Source organism: Octopus bimaculoides, chromosome 8 (assembly GCF_046866305.1).
Source record: "Octopus bimaculoides isolate indiv1 chromosome 8, ASM4686630v1, whole genome shotgun sequence".
Taxonomy (NCBI): Eukaryota; Metazoa; Mollusca; class Cephalopoda; order Octopoda; family Octopodidae; genus Octopus; species Octopus bimaculoides.
In genome coordinates, this window is record NC_142935.1 from 92,080,788 (window position 1) to 92,095,787 (window position 15,000).

Here is a 15,000-nt window from a genome sequence, read left to right on the forward strand (position 1 = left end):
AGGAAAGCAGCAAAATGTATGTATTGTAGGCAGACGACAGAAGAAATGTCGCGTCTTATTAGTTTCTTTTGAAATCACGAATAGAATGAGTAATGAAAATAAAAAAAAATCGACAATAACAACCTGCATCAACATAGTAATAATAATCAGCGAATTATATAATAAAGTTGGATAGTATTGAAATAAGGAAAGAAAAAAGACCGCCCTAAAGAACCATATATACGTATACAGATATACGTATATATATATATGTATATATATATGCATAGGAACACATGTATACATGTATATGTATATATATATGTATATATATATGTATATATATATATATATATATATATATATATATATATATATATATATATATATATATATATATATATATATATACATAAATATATTTACATATATAATTATATATGTATATATTTACATATATTTTTATTACATATGTTAATACACACACACACGCACAAACACACACACGCACACACACACACACACACACACACACACACACACACACACATATATATATATATATATATGTATATATATATATATATATATACACCACGAGTTAATGTCTTAATGTCAGTTATTGTTGTACGTACAAAAGCAACATTACAAAATAACTGTCCATAGAAAATGGTTGATATATGGATTTTCATGTGTTTTTGCAATACGTGTATGTGTGTAAAAACATACACATACACGCATATATATATTTATATATATATATATATATATATATATATATATATATATATATATATATATATATATATATATATATATATATATATATATGCACACATATACATGCATACATACATATGTACATACCTACGTGAAATACGTACATATAAACAAATATATATATATATATATATATATATATATATATATATATATATATATATATATATATATATATATATATATATATATATATATATGTATACATATATATATGTGTGCATACACACACACACACACATACACACACACACACACATATATGTATATATATATATATATATATATATATATTTATATGCATATATATAGACCAATAATGATAACAGTAACAATAATAGCAAAGATAATAATAAACAAAAAGCAAAAGAAATATTTTTGAATTATCCTTTTTTAAATTAATATTTTCAAGTTTACAAGTGTTATATATCTACATATCTATACATACACATATATAAAAGTACGTATATATATACATATATATTTTTCCTCTGTATATATGTGTATGTATATATATATATATATATATATATATATATATATATATATATATATATATATATATATGTATATATGCATACATATATATATAATATATATATATATATATATATATATATATATATATATATATATATATATATATATATATATATATATATATATATATATATATGTATGTATGTATGTATATATATATATTAATCACGCTTTTTTGTTACCGGAAGTCTACCGAATATCCGAACGAAGAAAAATGGTTAACGTGCGTCAAGACGACAAGATGCATCAATAGCATACATTGGAGAAGGACGAACTTGTTATGTTTTTTCAATCTTCCCCCAATGTTACTATGACAATACCTTCTCCGTTAACCGGAACCTCAGTTGTGTGCGGGACTCACAAGTATATGATTTTCATTAATGGTTCTGCTTCATTTTGACTTCCATCAATCAATCCTCTTCAGCTGCATCTCTTCCCCTTAATTTGTTCTCCTGCAATTTTACCCCTCCTTTATATATATGTATACATTTTATGTTATCCATTACCGAGTCATAACAAAAATCATTAACCGAAATATTTATGAGTTATTAACACACATACACACACACACACACACACACACACACACACACACATATATACTTAAGTTCATATACAAATATATATACATGTATACACATGCATATGTAAATGTATGTGTATATCTATATCTTTCTATCTATATCTATATCTCTCCATCTCTCTCCCTCTCACTACTCTTCAAAAAGCGTGTGTTAGAATAGGGGTAGCTGATGAAGGAAAATGTTCTTTATGTGGCCTGTGTGTGTTCTGTGCTCTGGTTATTATTTCTTGTCTACGTTTTGTTTGCAATGTCCTGTACCCAGATATGCACCTATATATACAGGTAGACGTTAGTATGTACATACCTGTACGTATATATGCATATACTCATTTATTATTTGTGTTATACACACACATATATATACATACATACAATTTAGTTGTGTTGAAGTAGTTATATGTTTTAAATGTGATAAATACTCGAATGTCTGTGTTTATATACAGAACACACAGCGATGCATTGTGACACAAACTAGCGCATATACATACATACATACATACATACATACATATATATATGTATGGTAAATTAAATTTCTAAAAACTTTTGGCTGCCCTATGATTTATTAATGATAATATATATATATATATATATATATATATATATATATATATATATATATATATATATATATATATATATATATATATATATACGACTTCCTTATGGCAGTAGGTGTTAAATCACCTGAAAGGTATAGTTGCGCCTATCAATGACTTTTAGGCGTTTTAACAGCCTGTTCTACGAAGGAGTCATCCCCAAAGAACTATACTACAGTGTGCAGGCGAACAAACAACATATATAAGAATATGTGAGTATATGAGGTCGGTAATGTATTCTTTGCTGGGCTGGAAGCCGTGTGTTGCAGCCATTTTCTAAAGTCTACTGATTTTCTTCTAAGGAAGTGAAGTAAGTGTTCCAGTTTGTTCTGAATTAACTTGATTGACAGTTCAGGAGGTAGAAATACATCTACTATTCCACAGAGGACGTCCTCTGCACTGACTTCACTGCCTATTACTCTTGTCACCCAAAACGAGAATTTTTCTACGTGGCAAACCGCAGGGACAATTCGTCAAACATTTGAACTGCTCTAAAGGGTACACATAGTGGAGCCACCTGACTTACTGATTTGAGTATCTAGTTCAAAATCGAAATGTCATGATTTCTATACTAGGCGACGCAATGTGCCATTGAGCAAAGCACTTTATTTCCCGTTCGCTCAGCTGGTAAATATCTGATGTTTGTGTATTTAAAAGAGCCAGCTTTGTAACATACAGTGTCACGCGGAAACTTCCTCTGAACTAAGATTAATTTTATACCTGTCTATGGAGTACTAAGTCCACGAATAGGATGTTTCTTTGATCGGACCAAATGGAACCCTCGGCGTCATAACCGACAGAGTGCCAATCATATCTACATATATGTGTATGTGTATTTAAGAATAGAATGGAATTGGCAGAGCAAGAGCACACTCGCTGATGGAAAGTGTCGCTGAGGAGGTCACAGATGTGCGACGAAATATTTTCAGACAATGGACATGAGTTATAATACGAACGAATATAAACGATTGATGCACGATGTTTATTTGGCAAAAAAGATGACCGACCCCAAATACAATATGTGTGTGTGTGTGTGTGTGTGTGTGTGCTTCTGTATGTATGTGAATATGCTTGAGTTTCTGAGTAGTATAAAGCTTCTAACAAACACCACTCTGCGTCGTATGCTTTCCGCAGTTGTTAGGGGAAGTGCTAACAAGAAATTTTGAATAGTGATATTACGAAATTCGTCTCCAAATAAATATATGCGTAAATCTATTTTGTTAAAATGCATAAATGCAATTGAAATTCATAAATGCGTAAATACATAAATGCAATTCAAAATATACGTGTACGAGCTAATACACACACACAAACAAAAGATATATGTATATGTAGATGTATATATATATATATATGTATGTGTGTGTGTGTGTGTGTGTGTGTGTGTGTGTGTGTGTGTGTTTATGTATTTGTGTTTGTGTTTATGCATTACTGCATGCTTGTGTTTGTCGCCTTTAAATTTCAACCGCTAGCAAAATCAGTAATTGCCTTGTATATACATATACGTATAATATATATATATATATATATATATATATATATATATATATATATATATATATATATTGTACATAGAAACACACACACAACAACAACAACAACAACACACACACACACACAGATGCAATATGTTTTAACAGCGGGCAGTGCTGCAATAATACGTATGTATGTATATCTATATATGTGTAAATATATGTACATACATACATATATATATATTTATATATATATATATATATATATATATATATATATACATAAATATATATATATATATATATATACACGCACTCACACACACATGCACAAACACATATACACACATACATATATATATATATACATACATATATATATATATGTATGTATGTATGTATGTATGTATGTATGTATGTATGTATGTATGTATGTATTTGTAAATGTCGGTCTTTTGTAAATTTCTTTTACATGCTGATATCCTGTGGGATCCCAAAGCCATCAATAACAGATGTTTAAAATACAGTAATCAGCATTGATTTTAATCATGAGAGTTTTTGAAAATTCTAAAAATATATTTTTAATGATGTTTTTTGTAAAACTGTAACATCTTAGAACTTAAGTGCTTCTTCTCATCTCCTCAACTCTCTCTTGCTCTGTGTTTCTAGTATTTATTATTATTATTATTATTAGTGGTGGTGGTGGTGGTAGTAGTAGTAGTAGTAGAGGTTGTAGCTTTTGTCGTAGTGCGAGGTATATTATTAATGGCTGATTTTAAATATAAAACTAGAAAGCAAAAGTGATATTCTAAAAGTACTTCTTTAATTTTTTTTTGTGGTTATTTTTCTTTTGTTTATTTTTTTTTGTTAATGCTAAGATAATACTTAATACTTTGATAACCATTCGTTGTTTCTTATTCCTGACAATTCATAGTCGTTGCACTCAGCATTTGGTAACTCTGTCCAAAAATCTACATTTCGACACATTTCAGTAATCTAAGCAGTGCCGTAGAATCGTTAGCTCACAGGACAATATATGGAGCGGCATTTCTCTCGAATCACTATGCTAGGAATTCAAATTCTTCCGTAGTCTATTCTGCCTTTCATCCTTTTGGGTGTTCATCTTTTGTTAATCTTAAGATAATACGTTCATAATCATTCGCTGTATATTACTCCCGACCATTTATGGTCGCTGCGCTCAATCTTTGGTTCCTCCGTCTAAAAGTCTGCTCTTCGAAATATTTCAGCAAATAAACAACGCCTTTAAGTAGCTAACTTGTGGAATAGCTACCTGATCGGATACAATATTGAGCGGCATTTCTTCAGAATCATTACGCTGAGAGTTGAAATTCTTCCAAAGTTAAATTTGCCTTTTATTTTTCCAGGGTTTATTTTGTTTTCCTTTTAATTTTAACGTAATAAGTTCATGTCTATTCGTTTCCTATTTGTGACCATTCATAATCGTTGCGCTCAGTCTGTGGTTGCTCTGTCCCTAAATCTACATTTCGACACATTTCAACAACGAGGCAGTATCTTATGCAGCTAACTGGCAGAATTGTTAGCTCATCGGACAAAATTCTGAGTGGCATTTCTTTCGAATGATTGCCTTTGGACTTGAAATTCTTCCAAGGTTAAATTTGTATTTCTTACTTTCGGGGTCGATAAAATAAAACGCCTGCAAAATACGATGTAATCGACTTCCCCTTCCTGTCAGAAAGGCTGTATTTTTAATTTAAAAAAAAAAAAAAAATTAGGCACTCTGTTATTGTTGCTCTAGCACTCTCTTTTGCAGAACTGGTAAATTACGGGGACGCAAACACATCAGCACCTGTTGTCAAGCAGTGTAGGTGAGGATAAACACAGGCACAAAAGCGCGCACACGCACACTCACACACACATATACGATAGGCTTTGTTAAGTTTCCGTCTACCAAATCCACTCACAATGCTTTGGTCGGACTGAGCCTATAGTAGAAGACGCTTGACCAAGCTGGCACGTAGTGGGACACAATCCGGAAACATATAGTCGGGAAGCAAGCTTACACAGCCACGACTGCGCCTGTGCTATCACATGTCTTCACATTGATATTATTTGGTCATCTACACCGATATATTACTCTACTGCCTATAGACATGAATCCAACATTGATATAATTCATGCTTTTGACACGTACTATCATATGGTTTCTCATGCGTTTGTTTACTGTGGTTTCTAAACGTCTTATTTAGCGTATCATATATTTACATCCTAATACATATATTAGTAATCACGATGATCTCCCAAGATGTTCACTGCACCTAATCTTGATCATATATAACTGTTCCTAGAGTTGCCCCTGTCACTGCACTTAATTTTGATCATATATAGCTGTCCCTATTACTGTCCATGGCAAATTTGTACGTTATTACTTTTAGAAATGATATCGTTATTTTATGCTATTAAAACTTGGGAGAGGCATTATGCCGGTAATAAACACAGGCACTGGTAATAAACACCAGTGCGTGTGTTTATTACCGGCGTAATGCCTCTCCCAAGGTTTAATAGTATTTCTTTCAACACACGTATTGGCATCAAGAATCTTGCACACCAAATACACATACGAAAAGTTATTTTATACTTTTTATAAATTATTTCAACAATTCGTTTCAATGATGTTCGACCATTCAAATGACTTCCAAGGCACGTTACTAGTGAATTCTATTAGCTGTCCCTGGCAGATTTCACTGAGAAGATTAAGGAGCCTTTGGCGCTAAATTCGAAGTCATGATATCAAATTACCCAGCATTCCTCCTACATCGTTGTCAGAGGTAAGACGCTATTCTTTTTCACTATTTTTTCCCTATCATGCCTGTATTGATTTAGTGATTCTTCTATGGCTTACAAGTATTTTGACTTCTATTGTTAGCGAAGCCGGTGCTTATGTAGTACCATAGTATATTTATATATCTTATATATAATTATCAAGTTGCCTACACGGCTTTACGCACGCGGCCACCAACGTTATTATTTTTAGAAATAATATCGTTCTTTTATATTTAATATATATATATATATATATATATATATATATATATATATACATATATGTGTTAACAATTAATGTTATCCCCAGGTGTTTTATCTCCTCCCTCTTGAATTAACTCCATTTATTTATTATCTACCGGTTTCGTTGTGTACATGCATTAATGATTGAGCCATCTGGACATATGTGCATGGTATCATCGGGCGTTTCAGGTCTTCCAGCATCATACACCCTCCTCCAGCTTGTGTCCAGATGCCCAGATAGCTACCCCATGGCTCCACTCTTTTGTTCCACAGCCATCTTGAGGCCCCTCTGCCGCATCGGTGGTACTACGGATGACCTTCCTCCTTCTCACTCGCTCGATGCCCAAACTACTGAAGGGTCTGGTCAGGGAACGGGCTGGGAGAACCCTGCATCCAACCTACTATGTTGAATATATACACATAGATACACATATGCACGCACGCATACACACACACATACACAAACGCAAATATATATGTATATATGTATATATATATATATATATATATATATATATATATATATATATATATATATATATATATATATATATATATATATATATATATATACATATATATATATATATATATATATATATATATATATATATAAATATATATAAATATATATATATGTATATGTATAACATACATGTGTATATAAATATATATACATGCATGCAAACATTTACATCTATGCATGTATATACGTGTGCTCAAATAGTGTTGGAAACTCAAATCGCATCAGCAGTTTAAATTACAACCTAAGCGAAAATTTTGTTATTGGCTCAAATCGCATCCTCAATTCAAATCATGTTCTCGGATCAATATCTCGGCCTAAGCTAAAATTGTATGCCAATCTCAAATCGCATTCCAAGTCCAAGTCCCGTTTTAGGTGCAAAACATATTCTATACAAAAATCATGTACTGTGCTCAAACTACTCTTCGGAGCTTGCAAAAACAAGAAACGGCCGAGATCAATTTTTCTTCACCATTTCGAATTTTGATAACACATATACCAGTAAATATACTAAAAGTCTTGTAATCTATTCAATATGGCCTCTTAATTAGAAGTCTAGTACTTATATTAGAAATCAATGTTTCATTATTAGGTCAATATAATTTCATTTCGTAATTTGTTGACATAATTTCAGTGTTATTCTTAAATACTACTCTAGTCATTATATATTTTAATTGGTTCTAGCAGTAATTCCTGCTTATGCTGCACGACAATCAATATAAATAATGTTTCATTACAAATCATAATGACTGATATACATATTATTTGAGAAAATATTGATCGATATATTTGCAAAGTAAATAGGTAGGTTACTGAATTGGATTCATGTTTATTACTGGTATCATCATATACGTTACCGAAATATAGTAAATGTACTTCAAATAGTAGACGGTACCTTGGCAATTCTCTCCTTCTATAGCCTCTAGCTGACCAAAGTCTTGCGAGTGGATTTGGTAGACGGAAAATGAAAGAAGTCCGTTGCATATATATATGTATATATATATATATGTGTGTGTGTGTGTGTGTGTGTGTGTGTGTGTGTGTGTGTGTGATTCTACCCGCCCCCATCACCGCTTGACAACTGGTGTTAGTGTGTATGTGTTCCCGTACTCTGGTACTTATTGTACTAGCGTTTTAACAAATAAGTCCTGGATTCGATTTGTTCGACTAAAACCATTGAAGGCATTACTCCAGCATGGCTACAGTCAACTGACGGAAACAAGTAAAAGAATAAAAGAGTACATATATATAAAGCGGGATATGTGTGTTTCAGAGTCTGTATATTCAAATGAGATGCATATGTATCAAAATTACATTTAAATTGTTTCTGGTGTCTAAAGGCTCCTTGGGCTGGGACATGTTGCAGGTTCTTTGTCATTCAAGAATCACTCTTGAATGGGATACGAGTTCGTCACATATCTTAATTTGCACGCGGCTGTAACTGGTAATCATTTATCCTTTCTCAGCCAAGTAGATTCTAACAGTGTGTTATGTAGCAAATTGATCGGGTATAAAATGCTCCGCTCAATCGAAGAATCGAACCCCTGGCCTAACAATCGTAAGCCCAAAATGTAAATGTGTACGAATGCGAGATATTAATTACTCATGATGCCTTCATAAAACAAGGACTAGTGCTGGTTATTTCCAAATATCGTTACTATAGCGATCAAAAATTCGATGGCAGATTTTAAAGATTTTTTCTTTATGTAAGTCTTTCAATTCGCTAGGTATTCATGCTGATCAAATTTTCCGTAAACTCAGTCTGTGAAGTATTATTTCAACAATGGCAGATCCATGGCTTATTTACATAATATATTCCATTCCATCACTTGTCACATCACGTGACAATCCAAGAAAGCTGCGTTACTGACACAATATTTCACTGGTTATATTCAGATGTCTGTCGATTTCTTTATATGTTATACATGTTCTGCTATATTTTATTAACTTTTCACTCCATTCGTGAGTTGTTCGTAAAGGGTGAGAAAAAATAGTTTCCCTATATTCCTCGATGTCTTCGAAGGATTTCGAAAAATGCCTGTATGTCAGCTTTTGCAAGAGGAACGTAGTCTCGGAAGTAGCTGGGTTACGAATATTTGAAATATAGAGTACTATACTGAGGTTAACTGAGGAGCAGATTGTGGTGTTAAACAAGGTGGTACATTAGTTCTAGCACACACATACGTTTAAAATTATGTACGCATACATGTGCTGATTTATATGTATACAAGCATGTATATAAAAGAATATACATTTATATAACGGTATTACTACAGAATAATTCCACACACTAGACTTCCATAATACACACATTGTGTTTTTTATGGAAGTCTAGTGAGTGGCATTATTCTGTAGTAATGCGCTTATATAAATATAAATAAATAGATATATTCTTGGGAATAAAAAGTGATGTTTTTTTTCCCCTTATGAAATTTTTCACGCTAGCCTCTTGATAAAATTCTTGTAAAATATATTATCCTATTATTGAATTAATTAAAAGAATATATAGATAGATATATACATATATATATATGCATATATATATATATGCACACACACACCTATATATATACATATATCCACACATACATGCATATATATGTATGTATGCATATTATATATACGCAAGTGCATTTCTATGTGTGCTTCTATGTTTGAATATAAGTTTACATTTACAAGTACAATCATAAATAATGTCCTAGTAGCGATATTTCGGAAATTCGTTGTTATGACTCGATAAAAATAAACATTAAGAGCAAAAATAACAACAATAACAATATACAATATAGACATAACAAATATCCATTAAATAATATAATGAAAGTAAAATATAAATCAATAGAACCAAGTGAACGTTGACGAGTACAGTTTATATTATTGTTTGTTTTGTTGGTCTACTTTGGTTTTTTACTCATACCCAACATTCTGTTCTCCTCTCTGGTAATTCATCGTTGCTGTGGTTTCAAACCTCTCTCATTTCTTTCTCTATCTCGCCTCTTCCGCTAACACATCTCTCTCACTATATCGCTCCTAATTATTCTCTACCTTTTTTGTCATTTCGCCATCTTTCATTCGCTCCTCATTCATTTTCTATTCTCCCCTCTTTTTATGACATTAAACCTCCAATCTTTACAACATCTCATAAAAGTGGGATGTGAGGGATGTCACAGAGTGTAGAATTTCAGGTTAAATTCTCTGTCCTATTCTCTCTTTCATCGCTATAACTTTACCTTTCATCATCACCATGACTTTAATATAAATACCAGCTGTGTACTGGTTCGAATCAATTTCTTCGCATTTCATCTGCCTTTCCCTATCTTTCTATTTCGGGCTCCCGCTTTCTCTATTTTTCCATCACATTTTCTTTCTCGTTCATACACTCTCTCGCTACAAATTCGTGGCCTTGTTCCAATATGTTAAAATCATTATTCACTATATTTATAGCTTTACATACTCTATGTCTGAATGCCAACAACCCTCACAAAATGATGTTGGAAATAGGCAAACCATCCAAGCATATATATATATATATATATATATATACACACACACACACACACACACATACACACACACACACACACACACACACCCATATATATATATATATATATATATATATATATATATATATATATATATATATATATATATATATATGAGTACCCGGCGTTGCTTGTGTAAATGATGTTATGAGAAACTGCATGATTATTATACCATAATAGCTAAGTAGTCTTGAGATATTGTTTTTAAATTTAGATAAAAGAATAATATAAAGAATTACTACATATATATAATATAATATAATATAATATTATATTATTGTACTATATTATATTAGTTTATTATATTATAATATATTTTATCAAAAAGACCCTATAACACCTACAGCACCGGCACAACTTTCACAATAAAATACAAGACAGACAATCGATACCCACATACATCTCAAAAACAAAACTTTTGGCTGAAGGATGTATTCAATAAGTATATTGCTAACTACCGTACAGCATCTTGTGTGTCATTCTAAGCATAAAATTCTTCATAGATAGTGATGTTCCAATTCAGACACATGATCACACAGCTTATCTAGGACTGTTGTCTAGTAAATCTCTCCTACTACATGACGAGTACGTTTTTTTTAAAGTAAAGCCACATTTAATTAAAGCCACATTTAATTAAAGCCACAGTTGAATTTGAAAAGACAATTTGAACAAGAACCGGAAGGAATTTTGCCCGATTCTCTAATGATGTTAACAAAGTGGGTAATTTGGTAGAGTGGAATAATATGCGGGACAGAAAGTCTCGCTGTTTTGTTTTATCCAACTCTATCCGGCTTGCGGTCAAATCCGGCGGCTTTTAACATTTGTCTGTTGTCTCTTTATGATTGATAAATCAAATACCAGTTCAGGTCAACAGATAAGCAACATTTTATAGTGCTTTGGGGAATATGTCTGTCAGAATATGTTCTGACTCTCTGTGTTCTTAGTGCAAAACCTGATATAAAATTGTTGTCGTGCTGCATTGTCATTTGCTTTCTGCTCCGAAGATATGTACGTCGGAGTGGGGAAATCTTGTTTGCGTCATGTATATCCGATAGTCTTTTGTACAGCTTCCAATGATGGTAATATTATAAAATACTAAACTAGAAGTGATGTACGAAGTTATAATGGTAAAGAATGTGACTCAAAATTAATTCTTTCTGCTATAGGAACAAAGCATGAGAAGTTTCTGCATGCGGTGGGATCGAAATGACTGCTTCGACCCCACTCCCAAATCATAATTATATGAGTCAGAACTCAGAACGTTAACGCGAGTGAAATGCCGTTAAGTATTTTGCGAGGTTCACGATTCTGCTAAACTGCCACCTCAATTTATATAAATTCTTTTCCAATTTTGGGTCAAGAGCCAGAAAATTTCACAGGAGCGGGAAATAGCTACTCAGTGCTCAACTAATACTTCTTTTATCGACCAAGGTAGGATGAAAGGCAACGTCGGCCTTGATGGAATTTGAACCCAGAATGCTCTGCGAACAACAAAATATCAACGATCTAACGTTTCTGCCGGTTCACCGCCTTCCTTTATTATGGAACACAGCAATTTAAGGAAGAGGGAATAGTCGATCCAAGAACTACAAGACTGGTACATTATTTTTTGGAAGGACGAGGAAGGAAATCTGAAGGTGACCTTGGCAAGATTTGAACTGAAAACGTAACAAGTTGTAACTAAGTGTCTTAAGAGAAATTCGTTCGACTTTCTTAATGCCATAATCCTCCGCCCTAAAGTCTCGAACCTACAGTTTATTAGCACTTCATTTTATCGAACTCATAAGAATGAAAGGTCGATTTAATCTCACCTAACTTCGAACTCAGCGACAGTTAAATGCATTACGCAATTTTGTTCACCATTCAGTAAAAGGGATATGTTTCCTATCACATACTTTATATCTCTTGACTCTTTTCATTTCATCACCTATGTTTCTCTGCCTGCTTCTAACAGAAACACTTCTCCCTCTCACTCCAACTTCTCTCTTCGTGTTTTGATGTTATATTGTTATACATTCATACACTGTTACTCACTCTCCCTGCCTCCATCTATTATCCATTCTCTCCTATGCTACATTTCTAAAACCAACTCTACGGCAAAGTATTATACGCCCACCCTCACTTTACTTCCTCTCATCATTCTAGAGCGTCTTTCTTTGCTATTTACCGAAATACACTTCCAAGCACCAATACACATATGTTCATAACTCATGATATATTCATAATTGACGTGCACACATTAATATATACTTTTTTTACGATATATAAAATGTTATATCATAACGTAACTATATATATATATATATATATATATATATATATATATATATATATATATTTAATAATAATAATAATGATAATAATAATAATAATAATAATAATAATAATAATAATAATAATAATAATAATAATAATAATAATAATAATAAAGGTTGAAAATAAAGAGGTCACTCACCTATCTGAAATTTATTCGGAAATACGTATTATTTAAAAAGCACCACTTACCTGTAAAGAAAAAAAAAAAGACAAATAGGTGTGAGAAAAAGCTTTAAATCCAAATCCTTATGCATAATACATTCAAACGATACATACAAGGTTTTCATATAAGCTGGGTAGATACATACAATGAGAAATGTTGACTGAATATATAAATATATTTTGTAGATCTTGATGGAATATAGTGTATATTTATAGAAAATATGTTCTGAAATTATTGGCAGTATGATTGTTGAGGGATTTTATAGGCAATATATAGATGATTGAATATAAAGACACTGTGTGTATATGATGGCTAAATAGATAAACACTTCGTATAGATGTTCATTGAATATATATTCACAGTTTTGTTGATGATAGCAAGATGCATACTCACGGTTTATAGGCAGACACAGTGTATATAGACACAGTGAGTATATATTAATTGTAAAAGTAGATGCTGTGGTGATGTGGACTAGCTAGATCGATACAGTGCACCTATATTGATTCTATAGATCGATATAATTTAGGTATATTGGCTTGATCGATAGATGTAGATTGTTAAGGTTAAGTGTACAGACCAAGAAAGGCTAAGTTGTTTCATTGGAACTGCGTATGATTGATTGTATTTAGGTCCAAGAGCCGCTGTATATTTTTTAAAGTTATATTTATAAATAAGTATAGATATCGCTACATAAGTCTACTGGTTGTTGTTAACTAATTAATTCCTGCCACATAATAGTGTTTTAGGGGTAAAAAAATCAAAAATCTGAAATATTATATCAGGAGCTGCGCATAACAATTTTAAGAGCCGCGCTTCGGCCGCTGTTAGAATAGAGACAGAGAAAGGCAGAGAGAGAGAGAGAGAGAGAGAGAGAGAGAGAGAGAGAGAGAGAGAGAGAGAGAGAGAGAGAGAGAGAGAGAGAGAGAGAGAGAGAGAGAGAGAGAGAGAGAGAGGTTATAATCCTTTGGCCAAGCTGAGAGTTTCTGAGGAAAGTGGGAGGAACAAAGGTAGCTATCGTCAAACAAGTACCTGGACCAGAAAAATATGTTAGAATGAAAAGGACTCCCATCATGACAACTAAGAAACACATTTTGACGTTATATACATTAACAGATTAAGTCAACCAACAAAGTGAGCTACTGTGTGATTTGAAATCAGAGCTAAATGAGCTGAATAAATTAAGCGAGGAATTTCCAACATTGTCCTAATGACTATGTTAATTAGCCAATTTCTGTGCAGTTCTTGAAGGCCCATGGCTCAAAGGGTAAAGCGTTGGGCTCACAATCATGAGGCAATGACTTCGATTCCCGGACAAGTCTGTAGGCTTTGTTCTTAAGCAAGATACTTATATCACGTTACTCCAGTTTACTCCGCTGTAGAAATGAGTTGCGACGTCACTGGCGCCAAGCTCTATATGCATTTTGCCTTTCCCTTGAATAACATCGGTGGCAT

General features: G+C 32.3%; 1 protein-coding gene across 7 annotated transcripts in view; it reads right to left on the reverse strand.

The window, feature by feature from the left end:
• The window catches only part of LOC149134503 (uncharacterized), a 546,861-nt gene that overhangs the window by 441,032 nt on the left and 90,829 nt on the right, over positions 1-15,000 (reverse strand). The window contains exon 2 of one of the 7 annotated variants that reach the window (XR_016242944.1): positions 13,501-13,574. The exons of the other annotated variants lie outside the window; for them this stretch is intronic. The gene's annotated coding sequence lies outside the window, so the exon portion shown is untranslated. Of the gene's footprint in view, positions 1-13,500; positions 13,575-15,000 lie in introns of those variants that run through there. 7 annotated transcript variants of the gene reach the window in all.